The 22,972-nt window shown below is 43.4% G+C and overlaps 1 pseudogene; it reads right to left on the bottom strand.

Moving 5' to 3' along the window:
* Positions 1–21,022: 21,022 nt before the first annotated feature.
* On the bottom strand, positions 21,023–21,141 carry LOC118607342 (annotated as a pseudogene).
* Between the last annotated feature and the right edge of the window lie 1,831 nt (positions 21,142–22,972).

The raw sequence follows: 22,972 nt of genomic DNA, 5'->3' as shown, positions 1-22,972 counted from the left end.
GCTGCAAAGGACAAAAGATCAAGTTTAAGATCATCCATTCCTAGAATTCTATAACTCAGATTTCCTTGATTTGATGAGCCCATTGGCAGCTGATCAGAACTGCAGCAATGAAAATGGTCTGGAAGATTTATGTAAGACTGACTTTATAGAGTTATCCATGCACATAATTATCCTGTATCATATATTTGGTATAACCAACTTCTTTAACATAGTTTCAATGGCAGATTTAGTCCTGGATATCAATGTCTAGTTTTGAAATGAGAAGTAAGCACCTCAAAATAGATATACATTCAAGCCTTACAGTTCTATATCTGGGTCTCGTGCAATTTTACTACATGGCTTATTGGGGATGTGGTGAGGGTAAGCCTCTGACTGACTAGGCTTAGTAAGCTTTTAATAAAATCAAAGGCTATTATAATTATTAAAATAACAGACTACTGAATTGTGTTTATATAAATATTGTTCTGTTTAATGAAGTTATGATTTCTGCCCAGATCCAAGCTTCTGGAGAGCAGTAAGAGACTTTATTTCCTTGCCCTCAAATGCATGTTTTACTTTTCCCATTTTTGTGTCATCCCGGCCCAAAGCCTAATTGTAGATTTTCAGGGCTCATTATCAAAGCCACTTGTCCTCTTAGTACATCCCAACAGTTGGAGGTAGGAGGTGAGTGGCATAGATAAATTATCCCGCAGTTAAGCATTTGCTATAGATGAGCTAGAATTAGCTAGTTAAATTCTGCCAAGAGTCTAGTTCTCACTTCTAATGACTGCTTTAATATATGTTTTTAAAGGTACCACACAGATGCTCTCAAAATGTTGAGTTGTAAAAAGGAATATGGAAAACATCTACATGTTGATAAGGAGCGATCTGCAGACTCTTTTGGTAATTGAAAAAAGCAAGTTGCCAAACCATGAAATAGTATGCTATTTGGGTTGGAGGGGGGAGGTGGCTAAAAAGGGAAAGAAATATGGACATGATTGTGTGTGTATATGTGTATTTGCTTATATTTGTGAAAAGTTACACTAGAAGTATAAACCAAAAATTATTTAAATGTTTATGGGGGAAGAAAGAGAACAGATCAGAACACAGGTAGAAAAACTCTATATGTACTTTGTTATCTAATTCTGGCTTTAGAAGCACTCGTGTTTTGAATGTCGAAAACACAAAATTAAGTTAAAAGAAAACAGTTATGGACAAGCAGACATATAAATGTCATGCTTTTTTTTTCTTGTTTATTTCTCTTTTATTTTTTAAAAAAATTGAAGCAGCTTTTATCAGAGCGCAGATCGATGCCTTAACCACTTTTACAAATTTATATTTTTCTATGATTGCTAGAAAAGAAAACATTTGGGGAACCTCTCGCAGGGTCAATTATGTAACCTGATGGCATTGTGTATTGGCAATTATTAACTCACTCCTACATCTAGAAAGTGGCCTAAAAACACAAGTAAGTTTGGATGAATTTTGTTCATACCACTCAAAAAGATACTACCACCACCAGACTCTTGGGATTTTGGATGTAATATATTTTGTATAGGTGAACATTTGATGATTGGCTGACTTATGTTTGACTCATGGGGAAGCTCATAAGGTAAGTGTATGTAATCCGTACTGGCTCTGCAAACCTTCAGTCTGGCAGTTCCTAACAAATTGAATGGAATAGAGAATGTAACTGAAGTTAAAACATAGCTACTTTTTGTTCCCTTTTTTCCTCTCTTCAACTTCTGCTTTTGCTTGTTTTGTTTAAACGACCAAAATATCACAAAATGCCTGTAATTAAAAATTATTTAATAAAGCTTGAATTTTCATTCCTGCTATCTAGATATCCAAGGTCTATTTACTTTTACTTTGGAAGCTCTTTAAAATATCATGTCTTTCATAAAGATTTCCTAGTTCCTGTAATTCTAGCTCCTTTTGGTAATTCCTCTTCTGTTTTATATTTTGGCAATCAGAGCGAGCGCTGCATTAGTCTCTATTTCTAGTATATAAGTCTGTCTATCACAAAATGTTAAACTTCCTGAGATTGAGAACTACTTAAAATATTGTACCATCTCCTTTCGCTGTCCACTCCTTACTTCCACTCCTAGGACAATGGTAGCACTAGATAATATATTTTAAATTGAGTTTTTTCATAAGTTTTTTTTTTTTTTTTATGTTAAATCTCCAGGTCGATAAGTGTATTCTTCTTTCAATTACACAGTTAATACCGACTCAACCTCCTTAGCATTTTGGTAATATATGGAAATCAGATTCCTAACTCCTCATATTTTACTATCCCAGAGAAGAGGTAGACAAAGAATAGTTCTTTTAACTGGGACTGTATTTTAAACAAATCTATTTTCCCTTTTTGGTGTTACTCATTAGATTAGAGTCGGTGTTAGTTCTTCAGACAAGTATGCAGTACAGTGTCACCTTCACGGTAAGTGCACAGCTCATCCCTCTTACATCCTCACCAGAGCATTTTCATATTTGCAAATCTTTCCGATTTCAAAATGGTATCCTGTTGCATCATTTTACTTGCGACTCAATAGATTGATTAGTTGGACTACGTGTTAATGAAACCAAAGTAATTTTAATCTCTGCGTAGATCAGTTAACTTTGTTTTTAAGTCATCCGGCAACCTCTTTTGAGTGCCTACTGTGTGCCAGGCATGGTTCGTGGTGCAGAGTATATAGTATGGGCCAAAACAAACATAATCCCCCTAAGATGGGGCATAAAAATAGGTTCTCTCACCACTCCTATTCAATACCATACTGGAGATGCGAGCCAAATGCACTCGGGCAAGTAAAAGAAATAAAAGGTCTTACACGTTGGAAAGAAAAAATAATTCATCGGTAATGAAATAATTTACATAGAAAATCCCACAGATTCTATAAGAAAGCTATGAACTAATATGTGAGCTTAGCAAGGATAAGAAACAGGATAGATACAAAGTCAATATATCAATTGTATTTATATGTAGTAACAGTGAGAAGTTGGAAATTGAAATGAAAAAAAAAAAACCTGTCATTTACAATAGCATTAAAATCCATGAAATAATTAGGAACAGATCTAACGAAATGCGTACAAGTTTGTGTGCTAAAAACCACAAAGAGTAGGAGTTCGAAGAAGACCTAAATAAATAGAGAGGTGTGATGTGTCCATGGATCAGAAGCCTCACCATTATTCAGATATCGATTCTCCCCCAAGTGGTCTACAGATAAAGCAGAATCCCAGTAAAAATCCTTTGGAAAAAGAAAAAGCATGGGACCGACGATAGCCAGAAACGATTTTGAAAAAGAAGAACAAAACTGGACAACGCAGGCCACCTGGTTCCAAGATTTATTGTAAAACTGCCAGATTCGCCACAGTGAGGTCTGGTGAAATAGATACAGAAATTGATGGAAGAGCAGAAAAAGTCAGAAACGGACCCTCACATACATGGTCAATTGACTTTTCTGAAAAGTGCCGAGGTCATTAAATGGAGAAAGGGTGATATTGTCAACAAGCAGGGCTGGGACATACGCGAAGTCATGGCCCTGGCGCCATATTTTATGCCATGTCTACAAATTAACGAAAACTAGGTCCTAGATTTGATGTCGTAATACAATGCTTATAGACGAAAACATAGGAGAAAAATCTTCGTGACCTCAGGCAAAGATTTCTTAGATGCACGTCCAAAACATAAACCACATACAAAAAAAACTTTCTCACAGCTAAAATAGGAAAACTTATATTTGTTGAAGTCCATTGTTGGATGTAAGAGAAATCAGATTAAACTAGCCTAAGCTGAACAGAAGGATTTATTGTGGAGATACAGGTTCGTCCCACAGACCCCCAAGCCAGCAGCAGCTTCCCTCAGGGGTGAACTGGAACCAGGGACCCAGCTAGTGTTAGGACTCCCTCCACATGTCTAATCGCTATTTCTCTTTCTCCATGCCCCCTCCCTCCCACCCTCACTCCTGTCTGTCATCCTCTGCCTTTGTGGTCCAGATGGTGAGTAGAAAGTGCCCATCCATAACCCCCAAGCTTAGATATTAGGTCCCTCGTGCTCCCAGGTCTATATTTCAACAAAAGGGACCCTAAATGGGCCACCTTGGGTCAGGTGCTCAGCCTGGTTATATCAGAAGAGTCATGGGGTCCAGTTGTCCACAATGACTGCTGGGAGCCCCAGAGTGGGGGGCCTGGCAGATAATTTAATGGGTGTCTAACACATGAGCCACTGCCCCTTAGTTGTATAACGTATATACACATCATCCCACATGGACGATTTTTCAAAGATGCCTCTGCCTAATAAGACCCAACTATTCCAGTTACAACTGCAAATGTATATACTCCTTCCCCAATGGAAGACAACTCTCTGCAGAACTATGATCTGTGGTTCATAGACAATCTCACCTTTTGCCATATTAGGTGGTATTCTTCCTTTTACCATATAAGGTGATGTTCTCAGGTTCCAAAGGGTAGATATCTTTGGAAACTTATCCATCATTTAGCCTATGACAAGTAGCTTCATTATAAAGGTAAACTGAAGCAGTAAAATTAATAATAATAATGTATTTTGTTTAACCCAATGTACCCAAAATATTACTATTACAACATCTAATCAATATAAAAATATGAATATTTTACATTCCTTTTTCCTACAAAATCTTCAAAATCTGGTGTATATGCCCAGGCTCCCCGCTCTCTCTGCAGTGAGGAGATCTTGGACTGGGCCCAGTGACATCCACGACAGGGTTGTGCTCCAGCCGGGGGTCCCTACCTTGGATCTCTCTTTTTATAGGTGAAGGGTGGCCTTGCCCAAGGGGATAAACAGCCTTGGAACACTGAGCGAAGATGCCAGCTCTCTAGGGGAGGGCTGAGGGAGGCCAGCTGTCTGGCCTCTGGAGACCTTGAGCGCTCCTTGTCCCACGGGCAGTTGAACCCTTTCTCTGTGTGGGTAGGGTGTGAGGGCTGAGTGACGGGAACGAGATAGAGTCGATACAGCTACGCTGACTGAAAGAGGAGTCTGTATGGGCAAGCTGGCAAAACTGGTTCAGACCAGAGTGGGCCGAAACATGAGGAACCAATTTTATTTCACTTTAACTAGCCTGAGGACTTTGAGCTTTTCAGTTGTGCATCAATGCCTACACGTGCACGCATGTACACACACACACACACGCACACACACACACTACGGATAACTCTCTGAAGAACTTATGAAAGAATGTTCATGTGTCCAGATGGCCTGACATCCATGACCCAGACCACCGGTCATCTAGAGCAGCGGTCCCCAACCTTTTTGGCACCAGGGACCGGTGCTCCTATGAGAATCTAAGGCCTGATGATCTGAGGCAGAGCTGAGGCGGCGATGCTGGCTCCAGGGAGCAGCTGCAAATACAGATGAAGCTTCACTTGCTGGCCCACCACTCACCTCCCGCTGTGCGGCCTGGTTCCTAACAAGCTACGGACCAGTACTGGTCCACTGCCTGGGAGATGTTAACATCTTGGACCAATCCAGAAGCCAAGAAAGCAGAACCCATTCTTCTCAAGAATATAGTTTTTTACTATAAAAACTCTCAACTTTTCTGTCTCCTTCGGAACATTCTGGGCATTGCCTAATTGGGTTTCTGATTTGTAAATCTAAGCCCGTTGGCCTCCTGATTCATTTACGTTTGGTTGACAGGTAGATGGCCTGGAAACAACTATCTTGTTGCCAGGAAACAGAAATGTCGTTCCCTGAGCAGGCCTGCTTGTCTGCACAGCTAAAAAGGATGGTCGCAGGATTTTCGGTCTCTCTGATTAAAGCCAGTTCTCCTAGTTACTTCTCTTATGCTCCTTCTGGCTCTGAGCTGGGGCCACCGCCCAAGGTGGACTGAGCTAGAAATTACTTAAGAAGGCAGCCCCAAATTGTACTGAGTTAGGGCAGCCTGCAGGCAGGGCCAGGATCTGTGGCAGGTCAGGAACTGGGACGCACCAGGGTGTGGTCCCCGTGGCGAAGGTAAAGACTGGACCTTCAGGAGAAGCCAGAGTGGCCTCACCCACGGAGGAGGCAACAGCTGGAGCTGCTCACAGAAAGTCTTGTTTTGGATGGAGGTGAACCTCTAAGTTTGCTTTTTGGTGAACTACCTAACCAAGAAATGTTCCAGTCATGTCTTAAAAGGCTTAGCCCCTCCAGAGAGGGTCTGGTTTTCCTGAGTCAGTGATTTTGTCTCCTTCTGTCTAAGAACTCTGCCAGTTTGTCTCCAAAAGAATGTTTTGCCCTTAGGGTGGATGGGGGCTGAGGGAGGGCTGGACTGAGACTGAGTCCTCTTAGCCTTGGAGTTAGTAATTTTCCAGTTCTCTCCCAGTGCTCGGCCCCAGGTGGGCATTTGACCTAGGCCCGCATTAACTAAATCCATCAGCTCTAGTCGCCAGGGTGTCTGCACAGCTATCTATGACAAGCCTTATCTGGGGGCGGGTTGGCCGCCTACCAGGCCAAGGTTGCTGCTGTGGGAGGTCCCATCCCAGCAGTGAGAACAGCACTGTGGACTCTGCTTGGTGCTTTTCCTAAGGCGTGTTTACAACGACGTGTGCTCACCTCTCCTTGATGAGTCCATGTAGCGCATGTGGCCAACAGGTCGAAAAGATGTGTGATCAGTAACGAGTTGGGTTTGATGCAGAGCTACCGGGTAGCAGTTTCCAATGCAAAGTATGGGACCAGTTTATTTGGTTTGCTTTTCCCAGGGCTAGCCTAACGTTTCCCCACAAAATTCCATATATTTAAATTTATATAATCTCCAAAACAGCACAACAGTCATTAAAGGTAAGATCGACTGTGTTTTCTGAACCGCGAATACTATTTTTGGCCACTTTACAAAGCCAATCTGGGAGGTATAATTTGAAGGCAGAAATATTTAAGTTTTGGATGGTCGATACAAATGAAAGAACACACTGGAGTTGAGGCCGCTAAAAAAACGTCCAGGGCATTCGCTGGCAGACGATTTAGTCTGACCGTCCTCCTTATGTGTGACCCGGCAGAACCTGTGACAGCAGAAGGTTAGTCAACGGCATTCCTTCTTGTTTTGGTGATCTCCATTTCTTTCTTCTTACTGTTCTTAAGTTCCAGTGGCGATGTTCGGGTGTGCCCATGGGCTGTCTAAATGTCGAAGGGCTGAGAGGAAAGGCAGGGGGTGTCAAGAACCTAGACAAATAATAATTAGTAATAAAAAGAATGAGCACAGTAGCAGGTGGTATTTACCAATTACGCACTGTGTGCTATACTATGCTCAGTGACTTAACGTAGTAACTCCTCATTCATTCATTCGTTCATTCAGTCGTTCAATAGCCAATGTATCGAGCAGCATTCTAGGCGCCAAGGATACAGCAATGAGCGAAGCAAAGGTCTTGCTCTCAGGGAGCTGACTTTGTAGTAGGGAGAGAGACATCAGATCAATACGAATGCCATACAAAGCAGATAAGTGCTAAGAAGAAAAATAAATCTGAGCATGGATAAGGGGAAGCAGAGGGGGCCTGGGGAGGTCGTTCAGGTGAGTAGGCATCTGTCGGCTTCACAGGTGGAGGAAACAGCAGCCTGAGATGGGCTTGGGGTGCCGAGGAGGGAGCTGGGAGGAGAGTGGGTGGGGGCGAGGTCCATGGAAGGCTGGGGTCAGAGTGGAGTGGGGGAGCCGTTGGAGATTGTTGCACAAGGATGTGTTTTGACAGGTTTTAGAGGAATTGTTCCTCTTGCTTAGTGGAGCAAAGGCTGGGTTGGGAGCAAGGGCAGGAGCAGAGAGGCCAGTTATGAGGATGCCGTATCGGTCAAGGAGGAGATGGTGCTGGCTTGAAGCCGTGAGCTAAAAGCGGAGGAGGTGAGCAGTGGCGCGCGTTCCGGAAGTGCTCTGAAGTGACGATGGCCGTGCTCACAGATGGATTTGCGTGTGCGGTGAGAGCAGGAGGGAAGACGTGTTTTGACTCGAGCCCAAACTGGTGGTACCATTTGCTGACAAAGGCATCATGGGAGGAGGACGGAACCGGAGACGAAAGTCAAGAGTTTGGTGTGGGCATGCCGGCGTTGCGATGCTGATTACATATCAGGTGGGGATGCGGGAGCGAGAGCCCAGTGGTAAATTAGTCGAGAGCTCGGGGCCTGGATGAGACCCTCAAGGGAGTGAGAAGGTAAGAGGCTCGAGGTACTCCGACATTCATGAGCAGGGAAGGGACAGGTGCTCAGGGGAGTTCAAAGAAGAGGTGGGAAAACCAGGAGAGAATGCTGCTTATTTTGACATCCAATCCAGAAAGCGCCCAGCTGTGGCAAGTGCGTTAATAAGTCAGACGAAGACAGGCTTGGCCGCAGGGTTTAGCAACATGTATTTCATGTTGCGAAAACCTTATGTGGTGGGTACTATAATTACCCACACTTTACAAATGAGGACGCCAAGACTCGGAGAGGCTTAATGACTTTGCCAGCCTCACAACAGTCAGTGATTAAGTTGGGGAGGTGGGGGGGGGGGTCCCACCCTCTCACCCAGGCTGAGCCCGGAGCCTCACAGCTCCCTGCCCAGGACCACCCTGGAGATACCCAGTTCATTTCCTACTTCCAGTTTGTGATTGCTGGGCTTCTTACCTCATCCTCCAGGTAAATAACAACAAGGCCCTAAAAGCCTAACTCAGCCCCATTTGGAGGGTGACAGATTATTGCAAAATCTTCTGAGAGAATGGTTCAAAATGAGAACAGAAGATAATATAGACCATTTAAGAAAATCCTGCCTTACCATTTATCCTTGGTTTGAGCTTATGATTGCTTTAAAATGCTCTTATTTGGGGGGGGGGGGGGTGGCGAGAGAAGAAAAGAGAAAAGAGGGAGGGAGAAGGGGAGGGAGGGAGAGAAAGAGAAAGCTCAAAATAAAAAGTGTTTATACCAAAAAAAAAAAAAATGTAGTGGGAGATATTTGCAGCCTTTTCTGAGAGACTGCAAGCTACAAAATAGATTTGTGGGTGAAATCTAAGCTCTTTTGTTTGTCCTTTTTCTTTTTCTCTCTTTTATGCTTAATATGCATTAAAGAAAAACTAATTAGGGCACTGTGGGAATAGCATAAGTAACTCTTATCCCTAAAGAATGTTATCTTTCGACTGCAAAATATTTTGCACAAAAAGCCATTTTCATTTTTTTGAGAACAGAAGTAGCTCAATCACTGCCCTACTTAAATACATTATTATTTTCTGATGGTATATTTTTAAATTCAGTACCGTTTTGGACATAGATTTTTCAAATCTTGGTTCCCCAATCCAAAATTGAGTGGATCTAGAGTAGGTAAGTTTCCCAGCCTCTGTTCTCAGAGCGCTTATATCTAGATGGAGTATCAGATATTGACTGGCATAACTCTGATAAGAAAGTAGAAAGCGATGATGTGCTGGGGAGAGGTACGGAGGAGGTGAGAAGGGAGAGAGTTTTCCGGGCCCGGGCATGGAGGGCAGCTTCATGGAACAATGGCATTAACATCGAGCCTTCGAGATGGGGCCTAGAAGAGGAACTAAGACATATGATATCTTACTAATTAAGATTAGGGCCCGTCGGGATGTAGGGATTGCATTCCTGAAAGATAAAACAGCAGAGAGCGGGAGCGGGGGGCTTTTTCTGTGGGGTTAATCCGGGCGAGTGGGACGTAGGGGTCTGGGGGACGAGCAGTGGAGACTTAGGCTGGAAGACGAGATGGGCCCAGGTTGTGGGAGATTTGAAAACCAGACCAAATAATTTAACTTTTATTTTGCATGTGATTCTTGCAGACGACACTACTGTTGGCCAACTCAGCAGATCTCACTTACTCCCTTTTTTTCTTTGCTAACAGAGACTCGATAATCATACACGTTACATCTTATAGACCATTTGCGTTCATAAAAGAGTCTTGTAGGTGTTTGGCCAGAAGAACAAGGTTTGAGCTGGTCAGTCCTTTCTATGGACATCCCTGGGGAGATGGTAGAAGGATGGGGAGGAGCGAGAGACACTTGAGACAGCCAAAAAGGCAAAAGGAAGGCCATGAAGCATATAATAATAGGACATGACTGAGAACCTTCTAGAAGTAAAAAAAAAAAAAAGTACCAAAGTCATTTTACAAAATACTGAAAAGGCACACCTGAAACTAATATAGTATGGCATGTCAAGTATAGTTGAAAAATAAAAAAATATTCAAAAAATACTAGAAAGGCAATAACTTCCTAACCACTCTGGAGTAATAACAACACACTTATCTTGATTCGATTCGTTCTAAGGGACAGCTTAATTCCACCACAGAACTGTAAGATCGGTACTAACCCAGAACAGTGGCCTGCCAGAAGGCTCTCTCCACGTGCTTGGACCTGTGCTGCTGGCATGCATTGCCACCTCCTCTGTCCCCCCACAGTACCGGTCATTATGCTAAACATAAATGGGTCCAATTGTGTCTCCCCAAAAGATATGCTCAATTCTTAATGCCTGTCCCCTTATTTGGAAGTGGGGTCTTTGTAGATGTAATTAAGTTAAGATGAGAGTTCTCATCACCAAGAAAAAAAAAACCTTTTTTCTTTTTCTATGAGATGGATGTTAGCTCAACTTATCGTGGTAATTCTTTCACCACCTGTGGTCAGTGGAGTCGTTAGGCATACCTTAGAGTTACACAGCACTGTATGCCAATTATACCTCGATGAAACGGGAAAGAAAGCGTGAAGGTCACACTGAATTAGGTGGGCCTTCAACCCCATGGCTGCCGTCATGAGCAGAAAGGACGATTTCGATGCAGAGAGAGAGGAGACGGCAGGGAAGAAAGCCAGAGGGTGGCATTACTCTGCCGCACGCTGAAGCATCGCCCAGGTCGGCGACCGCGCCAGGAAGAAGAGGCCACCGGGGGTTCTTCCCTAGAGCCCTCCGAGGAAGCGTGGCCCTGCCGACACCTCGATTTTGAACTTCTAACGTCCAGACCATTGAGAGAACAAATTCCTGTTGTTTTAAGTCGTCCAGTTTTGTGGTCGTTCGTTATGACAGTTCTAAGAAACTAACACAGAGAGCCGTCACTACAATCAAAAGACAAAGATCGTCATGCTGGATGAGAAACAGCCTAGAGGCTGTTTGTAAAAGACGCATTTTCAATAAAGACACAGACGGGTCGAATGCAAACAATGGAGAAGAACGTAGCACACAAACACCGGCCAGCCTGAGGCTGCCGTGTCCCCGTTAGTATCAACCGAGTGGACTCTAAGGTAAGACGGACACCTCCTCCTGATGAAATAAGCCGTCTAACAGAGATACATAACAGTCCTAAATTGTACACATGTAATGACCTGGCTTTAAACCATGTGGAGTAAATATTAGCAGAACTAGAAGGAGAAATAACAGTCCCCATTAGAGTTAGTTACAGTTAACAACACACATTTCTCAGTCACTGATGGCGTAAGTAAGACGTGTGGACGAAAGAAGGAGTTCTGTGGACAGTAACCTCGCGGAGCGATCCGATCATAAATTCCTAACTGGGCAGGTCATGGTGGGCGGTCACATCCAGGCCTATAACTTCTTTGGTGAGAGGTTTCTCTTCGCCTTCGGTGGGCCTGTCCACTGCCGCTGTGCAGCCGGGTGAACAGGCCTTTGAAATGCCCCCTTTCGCGCCTCCCAGAGAGCACAGAATCTTAACCGTTCTGTAATCCAGTCCCCTGCCTTGCCTCCTCCCACGTTCATATCATCTTCCTTACATTCCCTCCTTAATTCCAAACGCATACAAGAAGCTCTAAACTGTTCTCCTCTGAAGCATTTATCTCAGTCTGTTGCAATCCAGGTGTCTCCTCTTTTTGGCTCAAATAAATTTTTATAAAAATTCTCTACAGTTGTGAGCATTCTTATGTTGATGGCGGAAAAGAAGATCAGTACATGTGATAAAATATTTGAGCAATACAGTTCACCACCTTGACTTGGCCATGAGCTGAAACAGCGCTGAAAATTCATTCCGCCCCACCGACAGATAGATGTCCACGGCCTGGGGTGTCTTCCTTCCTAAGTGTCGGCAGGTTTTCGATGTATTTATTGTTAGGAAGCTTCCTCCTCGTAAGAGTGTTGCAGACATTTGATAAAAACAGAGCAGGGATAGCTTGCAACTTTCCTGCTTTATTCCCCACCCCCTCCAATGATTTGGCGAAAGGACATTCGGAGGAAGAAAGTGACTCAAGAAACACATAAACGATGACAAGATCAGAATTATAAACACGAAGATTTGTCTGGGGGTGGTGGTCGGGAGGCTGGAGCAGTATGAGCGTAGGAGCCAGTGCAGTTCATGACCAGGGAGAGGGGTCAGAGTCCAGACCCAGGGAGCCACCTGGGCTTGCTCATCTACCTTGAAATAGGGGAGAGGTGAGGCTATAGAAAGACAGGGAAATGAGATAAGGCCTGGGCCAGGGGAAAATTGCGGGAGGCCGTGGAGTACAGAGGATAAGAGCGTGGACTTTGGAGTCACTTTGCCTGAGTTTTAAGTCCAATTCTCTTACAAGCTGTGTGACCTTGGGCAAGTTACTTCACCTTTCTGTGCTTTATTCTTCCCAATGGAAAACAATGGTACTAGGTGATAACGATGGCCTGAGGATTAAACAAGTTGATAAGATTGCTAAGTTCCTGGCATATTATTCATATGTTCGGTATTCTGGGAGGGTGAGGTCAGGGAAGGTGCTCTAGTCATAAATGTCCAAGCAGTTAAAGGTATTGGGACAAACCTGCAGGGTTGGATAGAAGGTACCTGGTTAGGGACCTCTGGCCTTGGGCCATGTTTAGAGCATTAGAGAGAAAGAACCCTGAGGCAGGTGGCCTGGAGGGTCCCAGGGCAGAGTCCCGGAAGCAGAAGTGCCCCTTTCACTAGAATTAGCAGTATTTCATCATTTTTTCTGTCTCTTAAATTTAATAGTATTCTGATTATGAAGGCTCTGTGTGGAAGCATTATTTATAATATTGGAAACAACCTAAATGTTTATCGATAAGGAAATGGATTAATTGTGGTATATTCGATGCGCACTTTATTGCAGTTAAAACAGATAAATTGGTTCAATACATGGCAACTTGAATGACTCAAAATCTAATGTTAGTGAAAACGGTAAGTAGCAGGGTAATAAAATTTATGTAAATTTTGGCAAACTCAAAGAGCAACATTATATGATGTTTATGAAAGCATAATACATAAAAAATAATACAAACCTGGACAAGGTGAATGTATACTCAGGAAGAGAGAGTGTGGGACTGAGAACATAGTGGACTTAAACATCTTCTAGAATGTTTTATTCCTTTATTAAATATCTTAAGCAAAAACAACAGTTACTTCTGGGTGGAGGTCCATTATTTTCCTGTACTTTCTCTTATTGTAAAAAAGCTTTCACGCCAATTGCAGAAAATTTAGAAAATAAAGCACAGAAGAAACAAGTAAGTACTATTCAGATATAATTACTATCATTATTTTCTCCTGTTATGATATGGATGTAGATATGTGTTTAAAATTGTACCGTATATGCAGTTTTATAAAATGCTTTTAGAACTTAACGTGTTATGTTTTCATTTTTCATCATTTAAAGACATGATTTTCAGTGGGATGCAAAATAGTTCATCTTCTGTATGTATTACAATTTCTTCTATCATTTTCCCATAACTGGAGATATAAACTATTTCCAACTTTTTGTCTCTGTTAATAATGAGACTATAAACATTGCATATTGCTTATTATTCTATTAAGATAAATTTCCAGGAATAGAATTATGGGTTCCAAATGTGTGGACATTTTAAAAGCTTTTGAAATACATCGCCAGAATAGTTTTCCGAAAGGTTGGGCCGGTGGGCACGCCTACTAGTGTTGCATGAGGTACGTGCTGATTTTAAGGTCCTTCGATCCAATAATAAAACTCCCAGGTGCCCCCACCTCTTCAGCAAATTTGTTTTCCCTGGTCCTCCCAGCTTGTTTTCTTTTGAATTCCCTCTAGCGGTCCATTAGGCCTCAGGAAGGGAGTAAATTCTGGCTGGAAGACAGGCCAGGTGGGCGACTTCCTTAATATTTGCTCCTGTGGGAACCTCAAAGGCAACCTTTTCCCGCTGATCGGTTCAGTCACTTCCAGTCAACAGGTCGAGGGCGTCTTATTACTGCTCACCACCTCCTACTCTGTGGCTAACGCACACACTGGAGTCTTGCTTCACGGAAGAAGGACAACCTGTTATTTTACAGTCGTTGCTGTCGTAAACCAGCAGGAAGCCAATGACAATACTCTCAGCAAAAACAGAGATTCACCCTAAGTGACTGCCCCTTTCTCAATGTGATAATCCGGTCCTGATGTTTTGACAAAAATCCCTTCCATAAGGGAACCCCTCTCTGTGTCTGAAACTGACACTAATCAGTGGGCTATTGAGGTGTATCAAATGGTCCGGGAGAGAAACTAATGGTTTAGTCCTGGCTTGCTAATTGATGTGGTACATGTATTTGTTACAGCCCATGTAGTTACTTTTAAAATATCCGTAGATATAAGCCCCAACTGTTTAAATAAAGCTTTCCACCTTATTATACTATATTGCCTTTAAATTTACATTGATGTAAAGCAGAAATTATTTGCAAAAGCAACTGTTATCACGAGGTTTCTGTCCATTCGAGGTTTTAAGGTAAAAAAGTAGCCATCTCCCACTGTTCTTAGCATGACCCACAAGCCTGTCTGGTCTTGTTTTATGCAAACTATCCCCCTTGAACTTCCTTGGCCTTCTTTCTAGACCTCAAATTCTGCACATTCCGTCTGGCCTCAGGACCTTTGCATGTGTTATTTCCATTGTGTGGAATAGTTTGCTTTCTACTGGAAATTATCCTGACCTAGCAGGCCTCACCCTGGGATCTTTTAGATGAGCTTTTTTATTTTTTTTAAAAAAAAAAAAATCACATCTTCAAGAAAGGCTGTCTTTGATGCCCCAGACCACATCTGGACCCTCTGATGCATTTAATTACAGCATCTTGTGTTTTTGCCTGTGATGCTTTGTAGTTTGCAGTCCTATGTCTGCCTGTGTGTCATCACTGTGTGAGGCCCGCCTCTCTCATTAATCTGTGACTTCTCTGTGGGAAGGGACAGCGTTTTCCTACCTCCACAAGCATAGGTGCCAGCACAATGTGAGACAGGTAGGTGCTGAATCAGTGCTCATCTAATGAATAAATGGATCCTGACGAAATACGGCTGATGGTGTGCCTGGGTTAGTGTAGTGGCCAGGTACCCTCGGATGCAATTTCCTTGAGTGGGGACGAATTATTTCTTCTGCCATAAAAGAGTGTCATTCAGAGTAGAGGCTTTTCAAACGGATGGGCAGGTTTTTTTTTTTATCTTTCTCGTCTAGTGAAGGGACCTTGTTATTACCTTTGCCTCAGTCTCATTTTAAAATGGGGACAGTATCTTCACATTTCCTCCATCCTAAGACACCGTTGACTTTAAGATGACCATCATTTAATAATAACTTTTTAGTGAAAAAACCAAACCATATTCCCACCCCCAAATCAGCATTGCTCCCACATTAAATATACATATTGGTTGTAAAACCCCACTTAATTTCCAGATGTATTAACATGCAAACGAACAAATAAACAAGCATCTTAGAATTTAGACAACATTCGTCAGTCCCCATCACAAAGGATGGTTGTGAATATTAAAAGAGATGAATGCATGTTAAGTGTTTTGCTAAGTGCCCGGCACACGACAGCATTCAGTAAAAAGATACAGGTTAGTAAGTTCATTACCATCGTTGTCATTTTACTTTGAAAAGATTCATTTGACTTTAGTCTGTGGGTCGTACACCCCCAATGGCATTAAAGGGCGTGTGTCTTCTGCTTCTTTAGTAATTTAGTCTCCTACCCCCCAGTGTTTAGCAAACAGCACAGACATGCACTAGGCGTCCGTCCATTGCATAGAAGAATGCAAACCAGGAGGACCAAAGCTGTTTGCATCTTGCCTCCTGCATGGTCTGGAATAAAGGCAAGATGCCCGAGGGTGGGGGGAGGTGGGGTGGGGGTCTGGTCTTCCTCAATGGCCACACTCAGTATCCAGCTCCTTTTCTAAGGAAAAGCCCCCGTTTCGTGGGCCTGCATTTGCTGTCTCTCTGTTGTGGTCAGGATGTTATTGCTGTCTTTTCTGTGTCTCCACGAAATAACATGGGAGCACGTTTATTCTAGGAGATCATTGTTGGGCGTTTCCAGGTCCCCACTGCCATCCCCTTCCCGGGCCTTCCTTACTTCCTGTTTGCCCCCATGCAGCCGGCCTCCCGCAGGCCTCTCACTTCCCTTTCTGCAATCAGCCCGATTTAATTCGATTCAGCGCAAATGAGCCAAGTGCTGTCACTGGCGTCATCCGTCCAAGGTGTGGGTTCGCTCTTCTCGCTCCCCTAGAGTGTCTGGCTGAGCCGTGACGCATTATTCTTCTTAACCCGTAGAGAAGAAAAATCAACCCCCTAAGTTAACCGGGTGTACGAACCGAGGGGAAGCAGAGCTTGCCACCCTAAAATATGCCTTTGGGGATATTAATTATGTTAAGCCATTTTTAAAAAAATAAAAAATAATAATAAAGGCTCAGAAAGAAACTCTGACCTTCTCCTTAACTGCAAACGGAATTTAGAAAGAGGACCCGCTCAAGGAAGGGAGATAGTATCACAGATAACTATAGTTTAATATGTACTGGTGTGTGACAGACAGAGAGGAACCCAGCAAGGTCCCTTTGATCAAAGTCCTCTCTGTGTCCTATTGTTAAAGATGGCCCAGCAAACATTCATTTACCAAATATTTACTTTTCCATCTCCCTGTGAATTACTTTCCTGCCCTTTGAAGTCCCAAACCACAGCCCTGCCCCGCCCAACCCCATCCCCTCTCCTTAGCTCAGGATGGCATATAAACCTTAACCGGGTCCCATATTCGTATGGAACTCCTGTGTGTACATATGTAATAAATTTGGTCATTTCCCCCTGTTCATCTGTCTCATGTCAATTTGATTCTTGGTCCGGCCAGAGGAAATTTAGAAGGGCAGAGGGAAAATTATTTTTTCCTTCCCCACAGAATCTTTCCCTAGTCAGATCCTATTCTACCTTCCCAGCATTCCTTCTGCTCAGCCCTGGTTTGTAGCTGACTCCTGCCAATCTCATCTATGCAGTTCAGCCTCAGGCACCTCTTCTTTCTGGAATAATCTCCCTCATGCTAACCGCCCTCTGACCGCCCTAGCCTGGGCCTACCCTGCAGCACTCCGCATTTCTATATTTCTAGTGTGGAATGCAGTCAGACTTGCACATGGCTGGTTTTCCTTCTGGGCTGTAAACTCCTTGAAAGCAGGGGGTCCACTTTTGTTCAGAGGGGGCAGGAGAATTCCAGTTTCTCTATGTTTACGTTGTAGTTTTTACATATGGGACACAGAGAACGAATGACTTTTTGGTTACTGAAACCTCAAAAAGAACAGCAATCATGTATCTAATAGGTGCCACATAAATTGAATCTGCAAAAGAAGCAAAAAGTACCAAGCAAAGGGATTTTTCTTCTGCAACAGTCGATTCTTCTTTGGTGTGTTCTTCCTTTGAGTTAATTTAACCGTGCGACTGGGCTTTGCTTTTCTTTGCGGGGCAGAGGAGGGTGGATATACTGACAGATTACGTTACTTTAGCTATGTGCCCACTCATGCGTGTATCTCATATTCAGAATGCAGCCAGTACACATTATTAAGTCAGCACTGGTGCTTTACTGTATGAAGGGTGGGTTGCATTCAGATGCGAGGCCCAGGAAACGCGAGTGGGATCGGCGACCTGGTTTTAGGGCACTGTTGGGCAAGATTATGGCTCCCCTAGCTGAAGTCACTGGGCCACAGAGTAGCTGCTAAACATTCTCACCCCTAAGAGCTGCACTGAATCCACGAGCATACTAGAAGACAGGTGTCATGCAAAATTATCCTAAGCCGATGACCCGGTGATGCCTGGCAGGGGAAGTTCATGGCTAGGGTTTCAGGGTGCCCTGACAAAATAATTCTGTAGGTGACCCAGCCTGTTGGGTTGTCCATGTTGTGTTTTATGGCTCCCTTGAGTTTTAGGTATTACTTTGAAATCAATGTTTTGTTTTGTTTTGTTTGTATATTCAGGACTAAAGAACATTCAAACCTCTACACTACGGCAGATGTTTTTGCAAGCGTCCACAGGCACCAAACACTAGAGTCAACAATAGGGTTTTAGTGATTGATTGATGATTTTCGGATTTCTTTTAATTATTGAAAAATCAAAATGGCAATTCTGAATTAACCAAAATAAAATAAAATAAAATAAAAAGCCCTGGTAAATGCTAGAATGGGCCGAGGGTTAAAAGAATATGGATCTCAGCCTCGCCCTGAAGTTGATGGAACTTGACGATCTTGAGCAAGTTATTTACTTCTCTCCTAATCTGCCTTTTTGGCTACAGAGCAAATACAGTCGACAGTCACCCCGCCCAATGATGTGAAGTAAATAAAATACCGCGTGGGAACATATCCTGACTAAAGGGTCATATATGTGTTTCAATAAAGCAGTGAGCCTAAGATATGTTTTCAGGTGCTGTTATTTCTATTCGGATCCTTTATAAAAATTTTCCCCTCAGTGACAGGTGATGAGCTGCTTGTCTGTCATAAGGTAGTTTATAAAAATAATTTACCTTTCCCTTCTCCCCTGCATTATTGCCTTCATTTTCAGGCACTACCGAAATGGCCTTGTTTTCAATGACAGGCATCATCTGAGTGGTCATTCTGGCTGTGTATTACATATTACTCCTGCCCCCGTGAGCCAGGAGCCTGTCCCCGGTGCTGGAAAAGAGGTTCTCCCTATGATGCTGGCCTTCCCGGTAACAGCTGACCACAGAACTGCTCGAAGGCATGAGATTTTAGGACAAGGTTCTCCTGAATCTAATTTTTCTTGCATCATTTTAATGCTAATAATGCTAATAGAAATTGACAGTTGAGTGACCTCTCATCGGGCTTTGAAAACCTCTCAGGGAGAAGCTGTTCAACGAGAAAAGTCATTCTCCAGCTCTTTCTAAGTCTTGTGATTTTTATCAGAATAAAGTTATTTGCTTTAAGGATTTTTCTAAACTCATTACTTTTCTATAACAGACTTTCAATTGAAATAATACATTTCTCATTGTGTAGTTATTTTCATTTGCTGGAGACTGAAAATACTCAAAAAATATTTAAATCTCCTATTCAAGGACCATTTTCACTATTGTAAAATTCACACTTGATGATATGCAGCGACTATTTTAATATCTTGCTGCCATATTAATAAAATCCAGATGTACTAGGAAAAGAAAGGGTCTTAATAATATCTTGGTGCTCTTTTAGAAATGCTGAATAATCACTTTGGCCAGAGTTGGAGAGGCAAAGGCATTTCTTATTTAAAAAGCATTGATGATGTCTAATGACCTAGATAAAGTATGACCATGCTTTCTTTCTGTCATACCTGAAAAGTACCTGTCCTTCAGATCAGCTTTGTGGGGATAATGCTTCTTATGGCCACATTTTCTCATTTGCCTTTGTCTTTCACTTACACGAAAGACGCTGGTTTTCGGGTAGATCTCACATAATCACCAGTGGGGTATTGTATCTCAACCCTTAGACTGCAAAGCCTACCTTTGGAGAGTTGCAACCTCGTCTGCTCCCAGGTCTGTTGAATCCATGGGAACTGCTAACCTTGGGAGTCATCTGAAGGCTTAGGTGGACTCATGCTTTGAGTCCCACTCTAGCCCAGCTACGATGCCACCGTCGTTCAAAACAATACTTGGTAGAATTTCAGCACCTTTTATTTAAAATATTGAAAATTGTTTTGTAGCAGATAATTTCTTAGTCTTACATGTAAAGTGAGGAAACTACATGGTCTAGGAGAGTATCAGATTGTATTATCAGAAAAATGACTTTTTTAGGACTGACATATTTTTACTTAAAAATGGTTGATAAGTCAATGTTTAAATTCTTCTTCCTCTCTGTAGGGGAAGGACTTCCTGGGTTTTAATAATATTTTAGGCACACACAGCTAAATTATCAGTGCCTGAAACAATCCATTTTAAAATAGGCGAGGACGATTTCTTCCAGCTGTAACAACAACCAAAAAGTTTAATTTATTTACTTCAGATTGTAATAAAATTAACGGCGATTTCATCATGGAAATGCCTAGAGTCCTTTATGGTTCTGACAGGCGTTTTAGTAAAGGATTCAATTCATTTCAGTCTTGTTGCCCAACCGGTACATGTTTCACCTTGTTGACGAAGATAATTGGTCAGGAGAGCATCTTAAGATTCCTTTGTGAGCTGTCTTTCCACACATCAGGGCTAGGCGCGCAGAGCGCGCTCGCGGTGCGAGTCACGCCAGCTATCTGGGGCTGAGGCGGAGCGGCTGTCAGCGCTGGGTGCGTCACAGACCGCGCGGTCGCCACTCCTGCAAATTAACGCTCAAAGAAACGCTGTGACATGCATGGAATATAGGTGTGTCAAGTGGGAAAAAAAGCCTTTCAGACTCCTGATCTCCTATTTATGTTTGTGTGATAAGTTAGTTCTTTTTTTTTTTTTTTTGAGATATGTGAATAAGTGGCTATTTCGTTATGTAAAAATTATCCTGTGAATGACCCATTAACGTAAAAGCTTGCCAGGCAACGATGATGATGGCTCTAGGCGCCTTCACTTTTTTCGGATCCCTTTCTTACCAATATTCCATATTCGTGAGGCAGCGGATCTCTAGAAGCCTCTGTGGTCTATGGTGGCTTTTTCCCTAATCAATTATTCTTGGAACTCTAGTGACTCACAAAATGTTAATAGTTGTTTCATGGGAAAGGGGGTTTTATGGCTGTGCCAGTCAAGGTTCTCCAGAGAATCAGAGCTGATAGAATGTATGTATAAATAGAAAGAGATTTATTATGAAGAATTGGCTCATGTGATCATGGAGACCAGCAAGACCAAAATCTGCAGGCCAGAGACCCAGGAGAGCTTATGGTACAGATAAAGTAGGAAGACATTCTGCTGGGAAATTCCTTCTTGCTTGCGGCAGGCTGGTCTTTTTGTTTTTTTCTTTTTTATTTTTTTATTTTTTATGCCTACAGGACCTGGTCTTCCCAGGTGGTCTCCCATCCAAGTACTAACCAAGCCCGACCCTGCTTAGCTTCCAAGATCAAACAGGATTGGGCATGGTCAAGGTGGCGTGGCCATAGAGGTCTTTTTGTTTTAGTCAGGTCTTCAAATGACTGGATGTGGCGCATCCACATTATGGAGACAAATCTGCTCTATTTGAAAAATATTAAGTCTATGGATTTAAATGTTAATCTCATCCTGAAGAATATGGGCTGTTCATACTCCTGCCTGGCTAGATGGTTGTAGTTTTCCATTGACCTTAATCGCAGGGTGTGGCAGTGCTCAGACGCTCTATGGGATCCGTCCCTTAGCTCCGTTGTGCAGTGGCAGCCCAATGGCCCCCTGGGAGTCAGGACCAATCACCCAGCCGGCAGAGAGGTTCTCTTCTTTGCCTGTCGATTCAGAGGCATGAGGAGCCCAAAGTGGCTGCTGGGTGTCAGTCTCAATTTCTAGTTCAGGGGAATCATTGTCGCAGCTCCAGGTGGAAAGCATCTCTCCCTTTGGAACTAAGACGTCCAGGCCTCTCGGGGAGGTCATGGGACATGGTCATGGGGACGGCAAACAAAAGTTTTGCTTATGGACCCCGTGGGGTAATAGCGCGTGGTGCCACCCCCGTTTCCACCCCTGGGTTCCTGGACCCGTGAGTCCCGGCTCTCAGCGGAACAGCGCATCTCGGACGCTGACTCGGAGCATAGACGACCTCCGAAAGAACCTCGCCTGGTCTGCAAGGTGCTGCCTCCTGGCCGGCGCTGTAACCGAGTCTTCTCCAGGGACTCCTGCTATTCTACTGAGCCAGCTGCTTCAAAACGGTGGGGAATGTGGGGAGACCAGTAAGTCCATGAGCACGGGCCCATCGCTTCACCCTGTTTGCCACACGGCGAGTTCCTTGACCGAAAATGCTTCTGTGAGGAGGTTGTGATGGCAGGTAAGGCTCTCTGTAAGCTTGTGGACGGCAGTTTTGGCAGAAGCACCGCATGCAGGCGAGGCAAACACAGATCCAGAGTAAACGTCTCTTTCAGCAAGAACAAAATGCTGCCCTTTTCTAGGGTGGAAGTGGTCCAATGCAATTCACCTGACACCGAGGTACCTGGCTTATCACCCCACTCCTGGTACCAAAATCTGCATTACTTAGGGTTCTCCAGAGCAATATAACTGAGAGAGAGAGAGAGAGAGAGAGAGAGAGAGAGAGAGAGAGAGAGAGAGAGAGAGAGACAGAGAGACAGAGAGAGAGAGAAAGGGAGGGAGGGAGGGAGAGAGAGAGAGAAAGAGAGAGAGAGAGAGAGAGACAGAGAGAGAGACAGAGAGACAGAGAGAGAGAGAAAGGGAGGGAGGGAGAGAGAGAGAGAGAGAGAGAGACAGAGACAGAGACAGAGACAGAGAATTATATAAGGAATTAGCTCATGAAGTTATGGAGACTGCTAAGTTCCAAATCTGCCATGCGGGTTGGCAGGCTTGAGATCCAAGAGCACCGATGATGCAGTTCCAGTCTGAAGGTTGGCAGGCTGGAGGCTAAGGAGAGATTTTGGTGCAGACGAAGTCTGAAGGTATTCTGTTGGAGAATTCCCTCTCGCCTGGGGAGACCAGTCTTGTTCTAGGCAGACCTTCAACTGATTGGATGAGGCCCGCCCACGTTCTGGAGGACGATATGGTTTACTCAGAGTTCACCAACTTAAATGTTAACCTCATCCAAAAACACTCTTCAAGTTGGCATATTAAAGTAATTATTATTATGCTGGTAAAAAAAAAAAAAAGACAATCAAAAAACCAAAACAAAAAAGCTAGAACACCGCATGTTCTAGGCGCCTTTTGGATGCAGAATCACAGGACACCTTAACATAAAGGCCCTGCAGTGAAGATGCCTGTTTATATTGTATAATCCCGTTTTCCCCAAGTTTATTTGCTCAGGAAAGCCT

Source organism: Rousettus aegyptiacus, unplaced genomic scaffold (assembly GCF_014176215.1).
Source record: "Rousettus aegyptiacus isolate mRouAeg1 unplaced genomic scaffold, mRouAeg1.p scaffold_m13_p_8, whole genome shotgun sequence".
NCBI lineage: Eukaryota > Metazoa > Chordata > Mammalia > Chiroptera > Pteropodidae > Rousettus > Rousettus aegyptiacus.
This window is presented reverse-complemented; position numbering and strand designations above follow the sequence as displayed.